Source organism: Megalopta genalis, chromosome 11 (assembly GCF_051020955.1).
Source record: "Megalopta genalis isolate 19385.01 chromosome 11, iyMegGena1_principal, whole genome shotgun sequence".
Classification (NCBI taxonomy): domain Eukaryota; kingdom Metazoa; phylum Arthropoda; class Insecta; order Hymenoptera; family Halictidae; genus Megalopta; species Megalopta genalis.
Window position 1 is genome coordinate 2,114,046 of NC_135023.1, and position 18,807 is coordinate 2,132,852.

General features: G+C 35.9%; 1 long non-coding RNA gene across 1 annotated transcript in view; it reads left to right on the top strand.

Annotated features, from left to right (window-relative positions):
- Positions 1-760: 760 nt before the first annotated feature.
- LOC143260255 (uncharacterized) overlaps positions 761-18,807 on the top strand; it is a 34,575-nt gene continuing 16,528 nt past the window's right edge. The window contains exons 1-2 of the long non-coding RNA XR_013034393.1: positions 761-973; positions 5,716-5,857. This is a non-coding gene — a long non-coding RNA (uncharacterized LOC143260255). The remainder of the gene's footprint in view (positions 974-5,715; positions 5,858-18,807) is intronic.

Genomic DNA, 18,807 nt, shown 5'->3' on the forward strand with positions numbered 1-18,807 from the left:
AGCCTTTTCTAGTTATCATCTGCACACTCATCTAATTACTATATGTCAATCTCTGTGCACTGATCTAATCCCTATAAAGAGTGCTAGGTAAATACTAAAGTTCGAAAATTGTATGAGCTTTGGGTATCATAATTTATTACACATGTTCAGTACAATCACGTATAGCGTATACACATTTCACGGACAAAAAAAGTAATCTTAAATGTAACACGTAGTTTGCTATAAGAGGGCTCAGTCTAGACTGTTTTTCTGCAATTTGGTAGAGTTTTTTGAATATAATAATTTATTTTTTTGTTTTGTGGAAAACATGATTTTTGTATTTTTTTTATCTTTATTTGCAAAGTGATTAGTAAGTCTTTTAACAAAATCAGGAAAGAAGGAAATTCTGCGGCTGGAAGAAAAAACACTGAATGTCACATGTTTTCACTTTCGAGATGTTTGTCCTTTAAAGTTCTTACAGAAACCAATTCCTTTCTTGGTTTTCCATTTATTGAGCTTATCGTATTTGCATAAACTGAAATTTCTTGAAATTGTAACATGTTGCGGTATTCTCTACAGTCACTGAATTATGCCGCGAGATCTAGGACGCTCGGAGCGTGGGCTGAGTCGAATGGTGCCGGCCCTGAGCAACGGCGAGTGCGCGTAGGGTTTGTGCGTCGTGCCGAGCCGTGAGTCTGGGGAGTGGGGAATGCCTCGTTTCTGGCTGAGGAAGCGATCTGCCGAGAACGAGGATCACTGTCGCGTAGACCGTAGTGTTGGGTATTTGGAAGAAATAAGTGTAACTGTGACAATTCGAGCCGAGATTAATTCATACGAAATGAAGGAAGATAGCCGCTAAAGACCATAGGGCAGCAGGCGAAATAATAAAGGACAGTGCTGGCAACAACTGGCAGCGACCGTTCCAAAGATATGGCAAGACTAGTGACCGGCCAGAAGCCGCATTCGTAACTGGGAATTTCTGATCAGTTTTTCGGTAAGTCTCATTATCAGTACGAATTTCTTCATTTACATTTCAATGGCTCGGACACCTTCTCTCGGATGGGCTAATTATTCGCCAGTGCAAATTATTACACGCCACGTGCGTTACGCATATGGCGTCTCGAGAAAGCTTGCGAAACTGGAAGCACGTGTCTTCCACGTGGGCAATCGGTTCTTGCGGATATATGGCGTCGCGGCCATATTTATTTATATTAATATTCGGACAACTTTTAAAACGCCATAACTTGCTTAGAACTGGACTGAACAACTTGAATTTTGTTATTGCTTAGAATGATTAAAGAAAATAATATATGACGAAATATATATAACGATGATTTAAGAAATGCATTTCGTAGATCTCGGTAATTTATATGCATGTTGAAAATTTCAGCGGAATCGGTTGACTTTGGTATAAGCGGTAAACAATTAAAGATCGCAAAAATCGCAGTTTTGTCCTGATTTTTAATATTTCTGTCCAATAATTGTGAGAAAGTTGCTGTTTTAAAATTTGTTTAATGCTCGTAACTATGACCTTGCGTTAACTGATTTCGATGAAATTTTCGGCATGCATGTAACTTATCGAGATCTACAATTCCTAATATATTTTCTTTGCAATATGTAAGCTTATTTTCTAATAAAATGTCGCTTTATGGGCATGTCTTGTATTTATTTCTTTATTTCTAGATATCTGAAACTGTTTCTTAAGTTGTTTAATGTAAGTATTGTATAACATACTGTATAGCGTACCTGATTATACATTCACTTCAGATTGATCCTCTATAACTTGAGATATTATTTTATTGTCGTTAAGAATATGAAATCCTTTATCATTTCCATCATTTTTAATCACATTTTCTACATCGCACTCTACGCAGTGTGAAATGCACCTTGCAACATTATATATATAACTTTGTGATTACGGTTTGTTCGCTATCTGATCTTTCATGCAAAGATGAATTACTTTCACCGACTTTTAGAAGCTGTTATTCATTTTTATTCCTCTATTCGTGTTTGCTGCATCATCTTCTTTGCATTTTAATATGTTATCTTTATAATTTTTTTATGATATATACAGTAAATCTACCAATGTTATATTTACGAGACAAGAGATTAATTGTTTCTGAAGCGTCTATTAATTTCAAATTTTTCTTCAATACAAAGCACCACTCTTTTTCTCTTTTCGTTTGATTTGTGTGAAGACGTAATGAGAATATAGTTTCTGGACGAATCACATAGATACAAGTAACTGAATTAAATCGTTACTTATCTTACATTCTATGCAGGAAGACTATGCTAGAATTTCTAACTAAGAAACAAAAACAGTGTGTTGTATAATGGGTATGTCGCGTAGACTGGAGTTGGATAAGAGGAGCATCGTTCCTGACATCCAATTGTTGGTAACGGGTTACTATGTTGGATAAACACAGTCCAGATAAACGGTGTTTTACTAGTTCTTGTACTAGTTGTTCTATCATTAGTATTTATTTAAGATTGATGTCGTTTTTAAATCTCTATTTTATACGATTTTAAGATTTGTTTATAGTATGTATTTTTTTTGTTGCAACTTGAATGTCCGAATTATATATAATATATATTATATATTATCAAATATTTCAAGATTTAATGAAAAGTATTTGTTTAATATAATGTTTTACAAGTAGTGTATAAACAAGGATTCGGACCTGGACAAACTAATCTAAATTGGAATCGAAATTGCGTAGGAACCGTATTTTATTAGGCTTCCCTCAATTTATTTTCTTTATTACATCACCGCCCAATGCTTCATCCTGTAGCAAATGATAAAATGTCATGGTTAATAGTAAATCAAAGACCTATGCATATAAACTGTGAATCGTTTAATAGAGTTCGATGATGTACCTGCGCTGTTGTCTGTTTTTGAGTTGAAGTAAATTACCTCTCAGATGTTATACCAACAGAACTTTTATGATTTTCATTATTTTTATCGGTTTCTTTGCTTTTGTTACATGCTCCACTGCCATTAGCTTTATCTGTTTTTTCCGCTTCTTCTTCATCGTTACTACTACTGACAATAACTATTATCTCGTCATTATTGAAGGGTTTTACCGGTCTATTAGCAAATAATGTTTGCATCTATAAAATAGCATGCGATTATCCAATCTGTCAAATCTGATAGTATATTATCATTTTTAAATGAGTTTGTTTGCAAGTATACATATACTTCTGTCTTTTCTTTTTGTGCTTCCTCCTTTCTCTTATCACAATAATTTTGAATTTCTTTCCTGATATTTCCAATATCTGCAGTTGTTTCAGTAGTTTCCAAACATAGCACAAGTTCTTTTATTTCACGACTATATGTAAAGAATTAATTGTAACAATACAATCGAGCTTATAATGGCAAATCAATATTTTGAAATATTACATTGTATATGCTTGACCTCTGTAGGTTATTAAAAGCGTTAGTGTTATTTTTGTTAACAAATTTACCTAATGCTTTATTTAGATCATTCACTGTTAGTATTGTTCATAGCTTTTTATTTTCAACCAAACTGGTGTCCTTTTAGTTTTGCTTGTATGTGGTTTCCACAAAACCTTAATTCTCCTAATTAAAAAACCAAACACAAATTTTACCTTCGAGCATCTTGTAGAATATCGCAATTTTTGTTTACCTCAGTATAGCTCATAATGTCAGTCGTATCCTGGAGTACTTACCGGAACTTCTTGTTTTACAGAATACAATTAATTCGTGAGAATTAGCAACTTTATCACAATATTTCTGTGCCAATCTAAAATACACATATTATTTATTTCCATTTATTAGAATCTTACCTGGTCGAATCGAACCGTTCTTTATCTTTCAAGTAAATTACTTTCAATCGAATATACGGCAAGACCGGTTGCTTCGGATGATTTGACAATTGTTCCGCGGTACTAGGAATCAATTCATTTTCTATGCGTCGGTCGACGATATTAAAAACTGATTCTGATAGCAATCTATCATTGTTACTTTTTATATTTGTATCATTAAGGACCAGAGTGTCAAACACAAATGGTCTAACGGTTTTTAATTTCAATTTCTTCAACTTAAACTTATTACCGTTTACGCTAAGTATGACAATGTGTTTGGCCTTTGATTCGCCTTCGCATAAAGAAATCGCAATCTGTAAGTGCGTTTCTTAAGCAGTAGTTTCTTATTTTTCATGCATCATAATTAATAAATAAATCTAAAAATATACCTGTTTGAGAAATGTAGTATTGTCTTTTAGAGTTAAACACGTGTGTGATACAACATTCCTGTTCCCCTCCCCACACGACAAAGTCAACAAAAGAGGGAAGGTGGGCTTCCGAAGTATATCCACGTTTAAGACATGGTGCACGTTTTTTATGTAAAACAAACAAATTAAAGCATTTCACCTATGAATGAAAATCATTTGCAATAAAAAAAAATGGAAAGACCTCTCAATACATATATGGATCTCATAAGTTCACCTTAAAATCGTTCAACATCCGTATTAATTTATCATCGTTCATGCAGCTTAAACCAAAAATTGCAACATGGGTATTACCCATTTTTATCATCAGTGGAGGAATGATCATTTTAGGGGTGGCTGTCCATTTTCCAAAATAATTTATGAAACCAGACACAGACAACAAGTCCATTTGGCCCATTTATTCCACAACCTATAATTTTGATTATAATTACTAATGGCTGAATCAATGTTGAAAAATCACTGTACTTAAACTATTGATATTATATTTCTTACTTGGATGGTCGTTTTTCCCGTGAATGGAAAATATTAGCATGTCAATATTAAAATTTGGATCCTAAAAATTTACAGTTTTAAAAGTACAGTGTGGGAATGTTAATTCTGGCTCGCTCAAAAATTGGATGTTAATTGCTCTGATGAAAAAACAATCATTAATATTTGTCGTACTTCAAATACCATCTTATATTGATATTATCATATCTTGCTAACCTGGGACCCATACAGTATTTATTTAACAATTCCATACATTTTAATTCATCAGAAGTTGTTGGTTTCGCATCGTGAAATAAATCTCCACAATGAAATATAAGGTCTACATTTTTTTCCTTGCTACATTGAAGTATTTCTTCAAAAGTATTAATGCTCTCATCCGATGACTCTCCTGCTTGTATAAATTAATTATTTGCAGTATATATGTGCGTGTGTTGCTGTCAACGGTCATGATGCTACCACTGAGTAACCACATCAATGGCCTTGCCATTTTTTAATTACTGTAATGTCTCCAGTTACATTTCGAAATATGTATTCTTCGATGCATTCTCGGCATCGACTAGCGTTTGATGTTTCCAGGATTACAGAACCATATCCTTCACAATGACAATCTGCCTCACTTCTGTGGTTTCCTGCGATGATATGCCAGCAGCCTTCAGGAAATAATTCTCTTTCTTCTGCTGCCACTCGAGACCAACATTTTTCACACAATTTGTATTCTTCAGCTTCAAACACGAGTTGCATTTTCCTTATACATTGGCATATTAAGAGATCCTCGTGCACCTCTGGATAATCAGCGGGATTTACTTCATCCTGAAAGTGATTCCAATTTTTAATTTGTGTCGGACGAACTATCGAAGACGAAGGAGTGTTTTAATTTATCCTGATGTTTCGCGATTAGGTGTCCGGTCGCATCTGTTTTTAAAATTGCATTATTTATATCCGACATCTACTATCTCGTATGGCCCGATGTAACATGGATCGAATTTACTTGTTTCAGGTTCTTTTTACACATGGACGTATTACTCCACCATAAGTTATGTCGGATTAGCTCACTTATCGTAATTCCCGAAGATTAATTCGTGGGGTGTGAAATTCGTAGCTTCGTGGACGGAGGTATTTATATGAAATCATGGCAAATGGTAAGTAGAGGTCCCATTCTTCATATGACTCGATGTATTGTTTTAGATGTTCTGTTAATACAATATATGGCTCCTTTTTAACGATCCATCTCGGCAACATGTAGCATTAGTTTCCCAAGAAACTAGTGTTTTCATCTATCGAAATGGATTTTGGTGTCTCACGTATTGCAATGAAATGACTCGCGGACGCGTCAGCTATTATCATGGCTTTAATATCTGATAAAGCAACTGCTAACCAATACTTTTTTAAATTGTCTCGCATAGTTAAAATGTAGCGATTTCCATTGATTGTTTTTGGAAGTAGTCCAAATGTGTCGATGGCAAGTTCGTCAAAAGGTTCCAGAGATGTGTCCGTAATAATCACGGGTTGACGGGTTTTGTTCTGATAAGTGAACGAATGAATTCTTGTGAATCTTTTCTCATTTCGGGGCAGTGATATTTTTCTTTTAACCCTTTCGGTACGGAGGACCTGGCCGCGGTTATACATTCGTGGAACGAGGAAGTTTTTCGCAAGAGTGGTTGCTCTGTCCGACAGCGTAAACCGCGAAAACATGTTTTGCGGCATTCATAGAAATCTCGAGCGTGATTGACACTAAACTTTTCATTCGGACCGCGACATCGGTGACTGACGCGGAATTTAACGTGTTTGAAAAACATTTCTAAAATGTTTATACTGCTTAGTCGTAACCTAAACCAATCCTCGGCAGAAAACCGATTTCGACGGTATCTTATCTCGCCGATCAGACGGAAGGACAGACAACAAAACAGGCATGGCGCTTAACGTTTTAAAATCATATCTTTTTCTTTACAGTACATTAATTAAAGTAAATGGCATTGATATAAATAATATGGTCCAATATTACAAAATTAAAATAAATAACAAAATTAATAGTGTAACATAATAAATAATAAAACTAATAGTGAAATATAATCAACGACAAAACTAATAGTGTAACTTGGTGTGATAGTTTTCGAAACAAGGGGAAACGCGCAAGCCCACATTACATTGTTCGCACTGATACTTGGATTCACGTCTCACACCACCAGCCGCACATACAACACATCTTCGTTTTCGATCTTTTTTCCCCGACTGATATATCGAAGGAAAATGTCCCCCTGTGAGCCGATGATATTCATGATTCTTGTGTTATTTTTCTAATATTTCCTTAATCAACTGAAGGTGAAATTTCGCCATTGGGATTTGTTTTTTTGTGGTGTGCTTATATAGGCAGTATGCGTTTTGGGCTTTAGGACAATTTCATTTTTTCTTGACTTCTTAGGTACTTCTGCAAATTCTGCGGTTTGGATAGTGAAAAGCATATAAAATTTCTTTCTATCAAACCATTTCATTGCAAACAGATTTTCAGATGAGCGGAACACTGCCTTTCCTTTTTTCAATTTATCAGTTATTTTAAGCATCTCTTTCCGTCTTCTTTGCACAGTGCCACAAGCGTTCGTACTTTTTTCGTGGGGTAGGTTGAACAATATGGGACTGGAAAACCAGTTATCCAGATAAATACAATAGTCTTAGTTGCCAACCCAATGGCCTTTGTTTAGAAAAGGTTGCAAAAGCGACATTATAAAGTTCCCTGGCTTTCCAATATATTGATATTCGGTAGCTACAGTAGCACTAGCCCCACAATAAATGATTATATCTTGGATATAATCCGTCTTGCAGTCACAAAGTGGGAATGATTTTATACCAAACCTACTCCTTTTCGAGGGAATATATTGTTTAAATGAGAGACGGCCTTTGTAGAGGAGTAGACTTTCGTCTATACATAACCGCTGGTATGGCTGAAATGCATTGATAAAAAGATGTTCGTAGCATTTCCACTACTTCATTTATTTTGTATAAACGATCAGCAGTGCGACCGACTATGTCCGTAAAATGCAACACTTTCAATAATGAAAAGTAGCGATCTCTACTCATAATTTGACTGAATATATCGCTTCGGAGAAGCTTATCTTTAGACCAATATTCATTTAAGGATAGCTTTTTGGTTCGCGTCATTAATAACGACGCAGCAATAAAACAATATAATTCATCCACTTCCATCCCTTCTGAACCCTTCTGTCGACACCAGTAATTGTTTGTTTTTTCCACAATAAATTTAACTAAATCTTCAGAAAAAAGTAGTCTGAAGTAATCCAAAATTCTCGACGAACGATTTAAATTGTTCCCAACTACTCCCGAATGATGTGGCGTAACATCATGAATTTTTGGACTGAGCTTCTTTGATGTCCATTTGATGCTAGAAGGAGTATCAATTCGTACTTCAGGCTCTTCTGCTTCTTCAGATTCTGAGGTGCTAAGTACACGTGCTCGATTGTTCCTCCTTTTGCGAAATGCTAAATTATATTGATTTTCTTCATCAGAATCTCTTTTGGAATCAATGATTTCTTTTATTCATTGTTCTCCTTTCAAGCGTTTTACACTCATCCTGAAGGGAACTAAATTCAAATTGTAAGTTATACATTAAAAAAATTAACGATATAAGCAAACATTCCAATTTGTTTTTCGTAGCTTATCTATATATTATAAAACATATATAATTAAGGCACGCTGTTGACTGTTACTAATTATATATTATAATGGAACGATTAGAACAGCCGGAAATTTTAAACACAGAATAGTAAAGTAATGTGTACTATAGAGAGTAATCATACCCACATAACTTTCCGTTGGTGCTGTTCACGGTGTCCACATAAAGTGCCCACATAACTTTCCGTGGATGCCGCCAATAGGCGGCGGTAGTACCGAAAGGGTTAATTGATTTAAGGTTTCCGTTACACCCTTGTGACCTGCGATTAATCTACTGCAAGCTTCTCCTATTAATTTTCATCGAATTTCATCTGCTGGTGTGACAATGTTATTCGTGTTCGTAGGTTGTGGCAAAACTGGGCTAATATCTGGTTCGTCTCCATCAGTTGAACTGCTGTTCTCCTGGGATTTAGATTCGCAATCAGGTATAGACTAAGTTATACTTGGTTCACTGATCTTGGCAGGTGAGATTATTGGTAGATGTAATGGCGTAGATGAGGCTCCTGGGAGATTGTAGATGAGTGGTGTTTGCATCATTGTTTCTTCTAATCTTGGCTTCGCTGTTATCACAGTTTCATCTATTGAATTGCGTTTGCAAAAGATGCTTGGGTCGTCGATTTGGTTATTTGGATATTTGGACGTTTGGCTCTCATCGAGAGTGTGGGTTGTGGATGTCTTAAATGAATTTAACGCTGTCTTAAATTCCCACGTTTTCGACGTTATGTTCGACGTTCTTTTCCTGTGGCTGAATAATTATTCTTGAGCGAATTTAAAGTACGTGAAAGATAAGCTATGAAAAATATGTCAGGAATGTTCTTCGTATGTCACACTTCCAGTGAGCATTTTCTATGACTTCAATCAACTTTCTACTTGACATTATTAAAACCCCAGAGTAACCATGAGAAGAAAATAAAATAAAACATTTGTCTACAAACTCCTATTAAAATTTGGACGAAACACGCAATAGAAATTACAAAAATATTAGTTTGTATAATTGCCTAAGTATTCTCCATGTTTTTTATTATGTTGACTTATATGACTAGACATTTTCGGAATAATAGAGAATGTTACCTTTCATCTTTTGTAATACACTGGTTTACACTAACCGATGATTTTCGAAAAAGGATTTCATAATTTTGGTATTTTAAATAATGTTGTACACATAATAAATCATCTCATAGGTGTACTTTAAAAGTAGCTGAAAAAATTCTTTTTAATGATAATATAATAATTTAAATCTCTGTAGTTTCGGGAAAATACTCTTTATATTATACTATGTTGTAATACCACATAGTGTTTGTTTTAATTAGTTTTATTTAATCTGATCTTATTTTTATTAATAAATATTTAGCGTTATTTATGAAACTTACATTTATAGGATAGTAATGCATAAATGCCAGCTGAAAACGTGATCATTTTCTTATATCATTATACTCGAGGTAGGAAAGTTAATTCTTAATTCTATCAATTCAAACGAATTCTGCAGTATTTATGGAGTATTTTTTGTTTCCAATAGATCATTTTGGACATATGTTGCACAATGTAGTCATCGAGACGAGTTTTTATATTTTTTCGATCGGATGTACAATTTACACATTTTTGTCCCGATGTCGCGTTCAGTTATGGTTCGTGAAAGAAATTATTCGTAATAAGACTTAATTCTGTTTGTACTATGCACAGTATTGAACTATAAGAATTATACATATATCTGTTTGAACTGTTCAAACGAACACGGTAACATACAGTGTATTTGTATGTATGATAATAAGTTTGCTCGAAAAAATTTGAACGCAAATTGTTATATTAATTTTAATGTACAATTCATAACTCCTACTATCGTATAGTTTAAAGCTAACGAGAAGACTTTTGCGACGAACATGCCCGCACTGTTTATAGTCATCTCCTCGTCAAATCTGAATAGTGCATATAGCGGCTTGAGTACGAATCATGCATAATTAAAGTGTGGATAGTAAAGTATTATTATACTACTTTCATGCTTACTATAGCGAAGACAACCTGCAAAATTGACATCACTTTTTTCATCACTTTTTTAAATCGTGGGTTTAAACATCAATGTAGAGTATTATCAGAATCTGAATCATAATGTTTTATGTGAAATATTATATAATAGAATGAACCATCTACATCTCACAGTTGTATGTATTTACGTAACCGGAGGATGAAGTTTTGGAAATATGTAGTACCCGGGAAGGCTCATAAAGTGCAGAAATAAGTTAAATGTTCGACAATTTCCAAAATTACTAGTTTATTATTCTTCTCAAATTTCCAAATATGTTGCAAATGTATCTTTTCGTTGGGAAGGATGAATTGGAGGAAGGATTGGAAGGATGAATTGGATAGTGGACTGTATGGTAAAAAACGCTGGTGTAATAACGCTAAATATGTTTTAACCAATAAGATTCGTACAGAGGAGGTTATAGATGATATACAATAGAATGATGAAATGTGACGATGTGTCGTGAAGGTCATGAATGATACGATTAAGCGATCAATTTATGGCTACAAAGCTGTATCGAAATTTGCAAGCGCAATCGGTTGTAGCGAAGCTAGGCTGCAAGCGCAAAAGTATTACAAGCGTAACGTGAATCGCGTGCACAATAGCAGAGAAGAATTACAAGCGTAACTATATGTATCTACGTAACAGTAGCTGCTAACTCATGACAAATGAAAACTAACCACGGTCGCGGTGTGAGGGCCTATTTATTTCGTTGTGAATATTGAAAACTAAGCAGAACTGAATGTTCGTTACAGTGTACGATGGCAATGCCCTAACGAACAACGTTGCATGGGAAACGACGGAAAATAAATAATGGTCGCGCTAGAATTCTTATGCATCGATCCAAGTGATACCAGTAAAGAGGAGGTAATCGACTGGCGATTTAAAATTGATCGATTTGATTTTAGACACACGAGACTATTTTCTTCAGCGTACTGGATCTGTATTGGAAAATTTATAGTTGGGTCGGGTTGTTGCTTCACAAATTTCCAATATTCGGAATCAGCAACGGAATCGCCAACATCTAATTTCACCACAAATGAAGAGTTGCATTAAATGGAACATTCAGATTGAGAATACTCCATTTTTTATTACTGCAGAGCTGTGCATTCTTGGTAGTTTGCAGGTCATTTCTTGTACTCTACGCGCCCGAAATAACTAAATGAGTTTCTGTAGTGGTTATGATATAGAGGAAGAAAAGCAGTGCAACACCCACTCTTATGTTATTCATCGAAACCAAATTATTCGAAATGCATTAATGATACTACTGCAGCTTGGTTTCAGTAGTCGAAGAAAACTATGGCTGGGCTATTAATTATCTCATATCTTTCGATATTGGAGCGATGCTTCCCTAAGTATTAATTATAGGTAAATATAGCCATTTTCAAAGCATGTTCACAACTATCAATCTCAATTTCCAAAGTATTTGGAAATTTGGTTCCATAATTTCAAATAGTGTGATATACATAACCAGAAATGTAACCTGCAGTGGATACATTCTCAATAAACGGGCAACAAATATTAATCGCATAATGAAAAATACCAAGATTGCACGATTCCTACTAAACATTCAAGTGGAAATTTAGAAAGCAGGAATTTGTTTGCTTGAAGATTTACGGCTTTAATCGTCACCAAAAACCGATTGGATCAATATGGAGATTGAGTGATGCAGTTTTCATGTCAAGATTCACGTCAGTGTTCAGCAGATATCTAGAAGACTGGTTCTTCTGCTTGAGACTTTGTATGGCGCGATTGCGGAAGTAATCAACAAGAAAAGGAAGACTACATTGATCTGAATTTCGATGTACTTTTGGAGCAAGGATTTGAGATTTGATGTTGGATCTTTCATACCGAACTTTCCTGAATTTGGTTAACAGTCTGAAACATTTACTTCTCGGGGTGAACAGGATCGGAAGTGATTGTGCGAAGTCGTGTATATTATCTATGAATCAAATTGTGCAGTAATGGCACTAAACGTCATGTAGAAGCAAACTTGAAATCTGAATCGGTAATTTTTATTTACACGTCATTATTTGCTGTTGCTTTCCATTAGTTAAAAACTTGCAACCATGTTTGGATAACAAGCAATACAGCTTCAGAGGATTGATTGCCTTGCTACTTATTTCTACATTCAAATCCTACTGTCACTAGAGATATTGCTTTCTTGAGTACGTTGATCAATTTACCGTCTGCTTCCGATTCTGACACGATTAAATCAAATACTCTAGATTTATAAAAATCCATGTTTATATAATCAATTTGGAACATTCATTCGATGAAATTGATAATGCAGATTTTCTAGTTGTAGCAAATTTTGCGAGGATATAACCTTGTTGTCTATTAAGTAAGCTAGAGTAGGTATGTCGAATCTTTTCGAGCAAACTCAAGCATTTATAGTATTACAGAGTTAATGCAATTAATAAACTTATTCCTGAGGTTTTTCATAGTAGTGTTATTGGTTTAAATAGGTCTATGATTTATATCGAACAGTATTTATCGCAGTTATTCTTGTGAAATGGAATCGCGTTGTATATTATGTGTTTGAGTACGAACGCTGTGTATTTCGAACCTGCAATTTGGTACTATCACTGATTGTGAGACACTGCATTGGTTTAGGTTGAAGTACGGAAAAGACTCGGCCAGGAAAGTAATTTTTCATTCTTATTGGAGGTTTTGTAAACGTTTTTAAAAAAGACAGAAATGGTAAATGTTTATTGTTTACATAACAGTGCAATAGATTTCTCGCAATATTTTGGGTCGTAACATTCCAATTTCAAAAAATCCTTCTCGCTAACATTGTTTCTATGTGAAATGAAGTTATTTGCATAATTTGGGCTTGATCGAGTTTCGGAAATGCGTTCGAGACTAGTTTTGGAATGACAATATTTTTTAAGTAATTTTGACATTTTCGAATTTTGTGAACCTCATAGATTATTTAAAACATTATGTTTTATTTAGGACAGTAATTTAAATTGTTAGAATATTCAAAAATCTTATTTCTCTATAATCAAAAATAATAAATTATCTTTGATATAATTAATCAAGTTAATGCGAATGAACTCCTGGGGCGAATTTTACTTCTCTATTATATCGTATTCTATAGATGCTATTTTTATCGTTGCTATATAGGATGCTCTTTTCTACTGGTACGTTTCGAAATGTGGTTCTGATGTTTTCATGACACTCAACAACTATCTGCTACCATCACGGAAGTTGTCGAGTCGTCTCATCGGATACAGATAACGGCTTTGATTGTGGTAGGCTTCAGCGAGGTTCGTCGTGATTTGGTAGAATGACATCATCCATTGGTTCGTTGAATTCCAAGAAATTTCTGAGAATTTACCTTGTCTTGGTACTGGAATTTTAAAGTCTAATGAACATTCGTTGATACGTAATACATATGTGGCATTATTGTTAATTGTACCGTTATTTGTTAATTAAATTTAGATCTTACATGTGCAATTTTCAATTTGTTAGTGTGTACTATACGTAGATTACCTCCAATTAGTATTTCTATTCGGCAAGATTTCTACAACTTTGTGTGGACTACTATATTGGTTACAAAATTTTCCTATTTTAGACTCTTTCATAAGTTAAATTAAATCTAATGGTTCATAAACTTCTTTAATTTGCAAATTTGAATTTTGTCGTCGTTTTCTATTTAACATTTCATCATGATTTTTAGGACTAGAATTTATTATATCGTTCGTCGATAATTGTTCGACAGGGATTTCAGGTTGTGACGGTGCTTCTTGAGCTTCGGGAGTTGGGATGCGTAGATTATCTTCTCTTTGAAGATAATCAATATTATCGTTTTGATAATCTTGAGAAGACAGATCGACATCGAAAGTTAATGGTTCGCTATTGTGTTCGTCGCGGCCTAAATCATTTTGCGGGATATTTTCGGAGGGAACGTTCTTTACGGCAGACTTTTGAATGTCGTTCGCGCTGAAATTTTCGAGGAACTTTACATCGCGCGCGATTTCTACCCGTTTTGCATCCTTATTTCATATTCGATATCCCTTCGAACATTCGGAATACCCGACGAAAGTCCCCTTTCGCGAAGGTGGTTCAAACTTCCCTTTATTCGGATCGTTATTTAGAAGATAGACGTCGCATCTGAAATCGCGAAAGTGTTTAACGACGGGCAGCTTCCCGTAAAGCCTCTCAAAAGGAGATTTTCTGGCTGTAGCTCTTGACGGACATCGATTACGAATATGATTCGCCGTCGATACGGCTTCTGCCCAATAAGATCGCGGTAGACCGGATTGCGCGATTAGACATCTCGCCGTTTCTACTATCGTCCGATTCTTCCACTCGGCTACCCCGTTTTGCTGTGGATTGTATGCGACCGATAACCTACGTTTAATCACGTTATCGCTTAAGAACTTATCAAACCGCGAATTTATATACTCCTTCCCATTATCCGATTGTAGGAATTTCATCTTGCGACCGGTCTGATTTTATATATAGTTCTTGAATTCTCGGAACGCATCAAATACTTGGTCCTTTGACCTTATAAACCGAACTTCGCACCACCTAGAATAATCGTCAATGAACGTGACGAAATATCTGTTACCTGCGTGTGAGTGCGTTCGCATGGGGCCGCAGACATCGCTGTGAATTATTTCTAAGACTTCCGTCGCACGCTTCGATTGTTCCGCAAACGGCGTTTGCGTCATCTTATTTTCGATACAAATTTCGCAACACAATGTCCGTTTAAAATCTTCAACGTTGCCACTCGGTATGATGCACTTCCGCCTCGCTTCCAGTAGATCCTGTTGATTTAAATGTCCAAGCCGCCTGTGCCATATCTCGAGCTCGTTGTTCCGTTGCGACTTCGCTGCGTCCTCGTCTGCTGCCATGGCCCTGTGTGTGGACCCTTTTTTCGTCACGTAATATAGGCCATTTTTACGAATGGCGGTCAAATTGTTATTGCCTTTACCATCGATGACTTTGGCTTGATCTTTTGTGAAAAGCACTCTGTATCCACGATCCGTTATTTTCCCGACCGATAACAGGTTCGTTCTTAGGTCCGGTACTTGCAGAGCGTCTTCTAGCGTCAAGTTCTTTTCTGAACCCCTTTCATCGATAACTACGCGCAAAGTTCCACTCGCGTTAATGTTTGTCGACGCATTGTTTGCAAGATTTAATTTTCCATGCAGCCTTTTGTCGATATATTCGAAGCTATTTAGATCCTTGCACAGGTGAGGCGTGCTGCCACTATCCGTCGCTCACCCCGTTATTCACTCGTGTTATTTCGCATTTTTGCCCGAATTCCGACGTTGTGTAGAAGGAGATATCGCTGCTAGCACCTTTAGCCGAGTGTCTCGTGTTTCTACCCTTGCGGCACTCGGATGCTATATGGCCGAATTTCCGACATCGAAAACATTTCGGTTTTGAGCGGTCGTCATCGGTATATTTTCCGCAGCTCTGTTATAATTATTTTTCCCATAATTTGGTCTTACACGTCTTCCGGCAACCATAGCGTTAGGCACTGTGTCACACGATTCATTTTTGCGTGCGTCGCTTTCTTCGATGATCTTAATTCGAAGAGTATCGGGAGGTGGCAACTCATCACGCGACTCAATTGCACAGCGTAAAATTTCGAAACTCTGTGGCAAACTATACAGCAACAAAATTGCCAGCAAATCTGCGTTGATATCCACGTCCATTTCGTGTAGTTTGTCGACAGCATCAAAGAATTTCCTGAGGTGTTCGCGAACATCTTCGCCCTCGTTCATGCGCGTAGCTTTACGCGCAGGCCCCCGTGATTGATAGATCTGCTCGAGTTTCCGCCATACCTCGTTCGATGTTCTACAATCCTTTATTTGTTTTAATTCCGACGGATTGATCGACAGTATTATATCAGATTTTGTCTTTTTTTTTTTTTTTTAAAGTAAGTTTATTTTTCTCATTTCAGTCATAATATACAGAGAATAATCCTACTTAAAAATACTTTTAACATTAATAATAAAAATTTTGATAGCCATTAGTTATCAATTTGGATAAACTCTATAGCTAGCTATGGTAATATGATATGTTTTAGGCACGTTATTAGGGCGAGAGATTTATATGCTATCAGTCTTGTATCGTTAGTTGTTAGTAAAAGAAAAGGAAGAGTCTTAAAAAAACTTTTACCATCTATCTTAAATATGACTTAGGCTAATTAAAACATAAATAAATAAGGCAGTAGGTGTGGGGTGAGGAGTTGGGATGGGTGGGTTAGGGTTCGGAGGATCTATTTACAAGGGAACTTAAAACTAATGTTGCTGTTAAGCATTTTGCGCTATTTAAGGATAGTATACAGGTCTTAAGACAATCACTGATAATAACTAATGACCTTTGTTTTTCCGGAACTTAGTCTATTTTTTCACTTTTTACGGGTTCTTCTGCGGAGTTCGTCAATGTGCCTGGCGTCGTTAGCTAGCTAGGAGTAATCTTTGTTTAGTCTATCCCTGTCCATTTTGTCCTTGATAGAGAGTGCTGTTGAGTAGTTGGATTGTTATCGTATGTATTTGTTGTCGTCTGGATTGATTTTCTTATTAGCGGAGTGTCTATTCCTATGGTAGATTATGGGTAAGTTATGTTGATCTTGGATTATTCCATTATGGTCACAGAAGAGGAACAGCTCTGGGGGTATGTAACCTGAGCTTAACTTGTTGGGGGTCGTCTCTTCTTCCGTTTTCATTGTGTCTATTATTATTTGATTTTTGGTGTGGCCAATCCTGCTGAAGTAATTTCGGGTGAGTTTTAAGTTGAAGCAGTCTATTCTTGGTATATCAGCTTTTGTGTATATTTTAATGTTACTGATTCTTTTGGTGTAATTTGATTCAGCTGTTCTATATCGGCCGAGGCATGATCTTTCAAATCTTCTTATTTTTTCTATAATTGTTGGCCCGGTGTTCCAGAATATGGGTGCGGCATACGTTAATATGGGTCTAACTAATAGCTGGTAGCAAATAAGTTTGGCTTTGGTGGAAAGATTTTTGTTGTAGAAAAGTCTAGAGTTAGCTTTGAAGGTTCTTCTGGCTTTGTCCAGTTGCGTAATGTGGTGTTTGTTCAGTCTTAGTAGATGATCCAGTTGTACTCCTAGATATTTTACTAGCTTTTTGGGGGGGATTTCAACAGTTTCGTTAGTGTGAATGTTTTTAGCTGTGATTGTTGCTTTTTCTATCTTTACTACGTTTGAGTATTTGATTTGTTTTACCGGTCTGCGGAAGAATATTAGCTCACTTTTGGTGGGATTAATTTTCAAGTTCCAGTTTTTATAGTAGTCAGTGATGTGGTTTAATGTCATTTGTAGTGAGTTTTTGATTTGTCCTACGTCCGTGTCAGCTTTGTAGATTATTAAGTCGTCCGCGTAGGCAATCGAGTGTAGTCTGTCTACGGTGTTGAGTCCGAATTCGTTTATAACTTCGCTATTATAAATGTTGAAGAGTATTGGTGATGTTACTGTTCCTTGTTGTAGGCCTTCTGAGATTTTGAATGTGGTGGTAGACATTTTCGTTCCGTCCCATATGCGGAACGTTTTTCCTTTGGTCATATTTGCTATTAGTAGGATTAGTCCTGCTGGAAATTGGTATTTGTCTAGTTTATGAATTAGCCCATTATGCCAAACTGAATAGAATGCTTTTTCAAGGTCTAGCAATATTGCCCCCACTGTCAGTCCGTTGTGTAGGTAATTGTTGAGGTCAGAAGTTAATTTGTGAATTGCGTGTGTGGTAGAAAGTTTATTCTTAAATCCGAATTGGTTATCTGGTATAATATTGTGTTCAAATGTTCGTAGTGAGACTAATGGGTCTGTAGCTTTGTGGCTCTTCTGGGTTTTTACCTTTTTTTAGTATCGGTAGGATTTTAGCTTGTTTCCATCTGTTTGGGTAATAGGCGTGGTCAATTGCATTATTAAAGAGTATCGTGTATTCTATTATGATGGTTGTCGGTAGATTTTTGATGGCAATTGATGGGATGTTGTCCAGCCCTGACGAAGTCTTATTATTTAGCTTTTTGATAATTTCGCTTACTTCACTGCAAGAAATGAAATGATTGGTTTCTTTATCCAGGTGTACTGGCCTGTATGCTGGGTTAGCGTCTGTGAATGTTGTAAAAGTTGCCTTTGTATCTGTCATTCTTTTTGCTATTTTGCTGTATTTGTCTGTTGTTTCGTCGTATCTTGGTGAATTTATTCTTTCCAGATACTTTCCTATTATCTCGAGTTTAGTAATCGGATCTGTAATGTAAAGTTCGTTGTTGTCGGTCCTGTCTGGTAAAGTTTTCGCTACTTCTTTGTTAAATTCGTTTTTGTTAATATTAAGTCTGAGGTTTTCGATGCTAATGTGTTTTTGTGGTCTCAGTATCCTGTTAATGGTCGGGAAAAATTCATTGGCG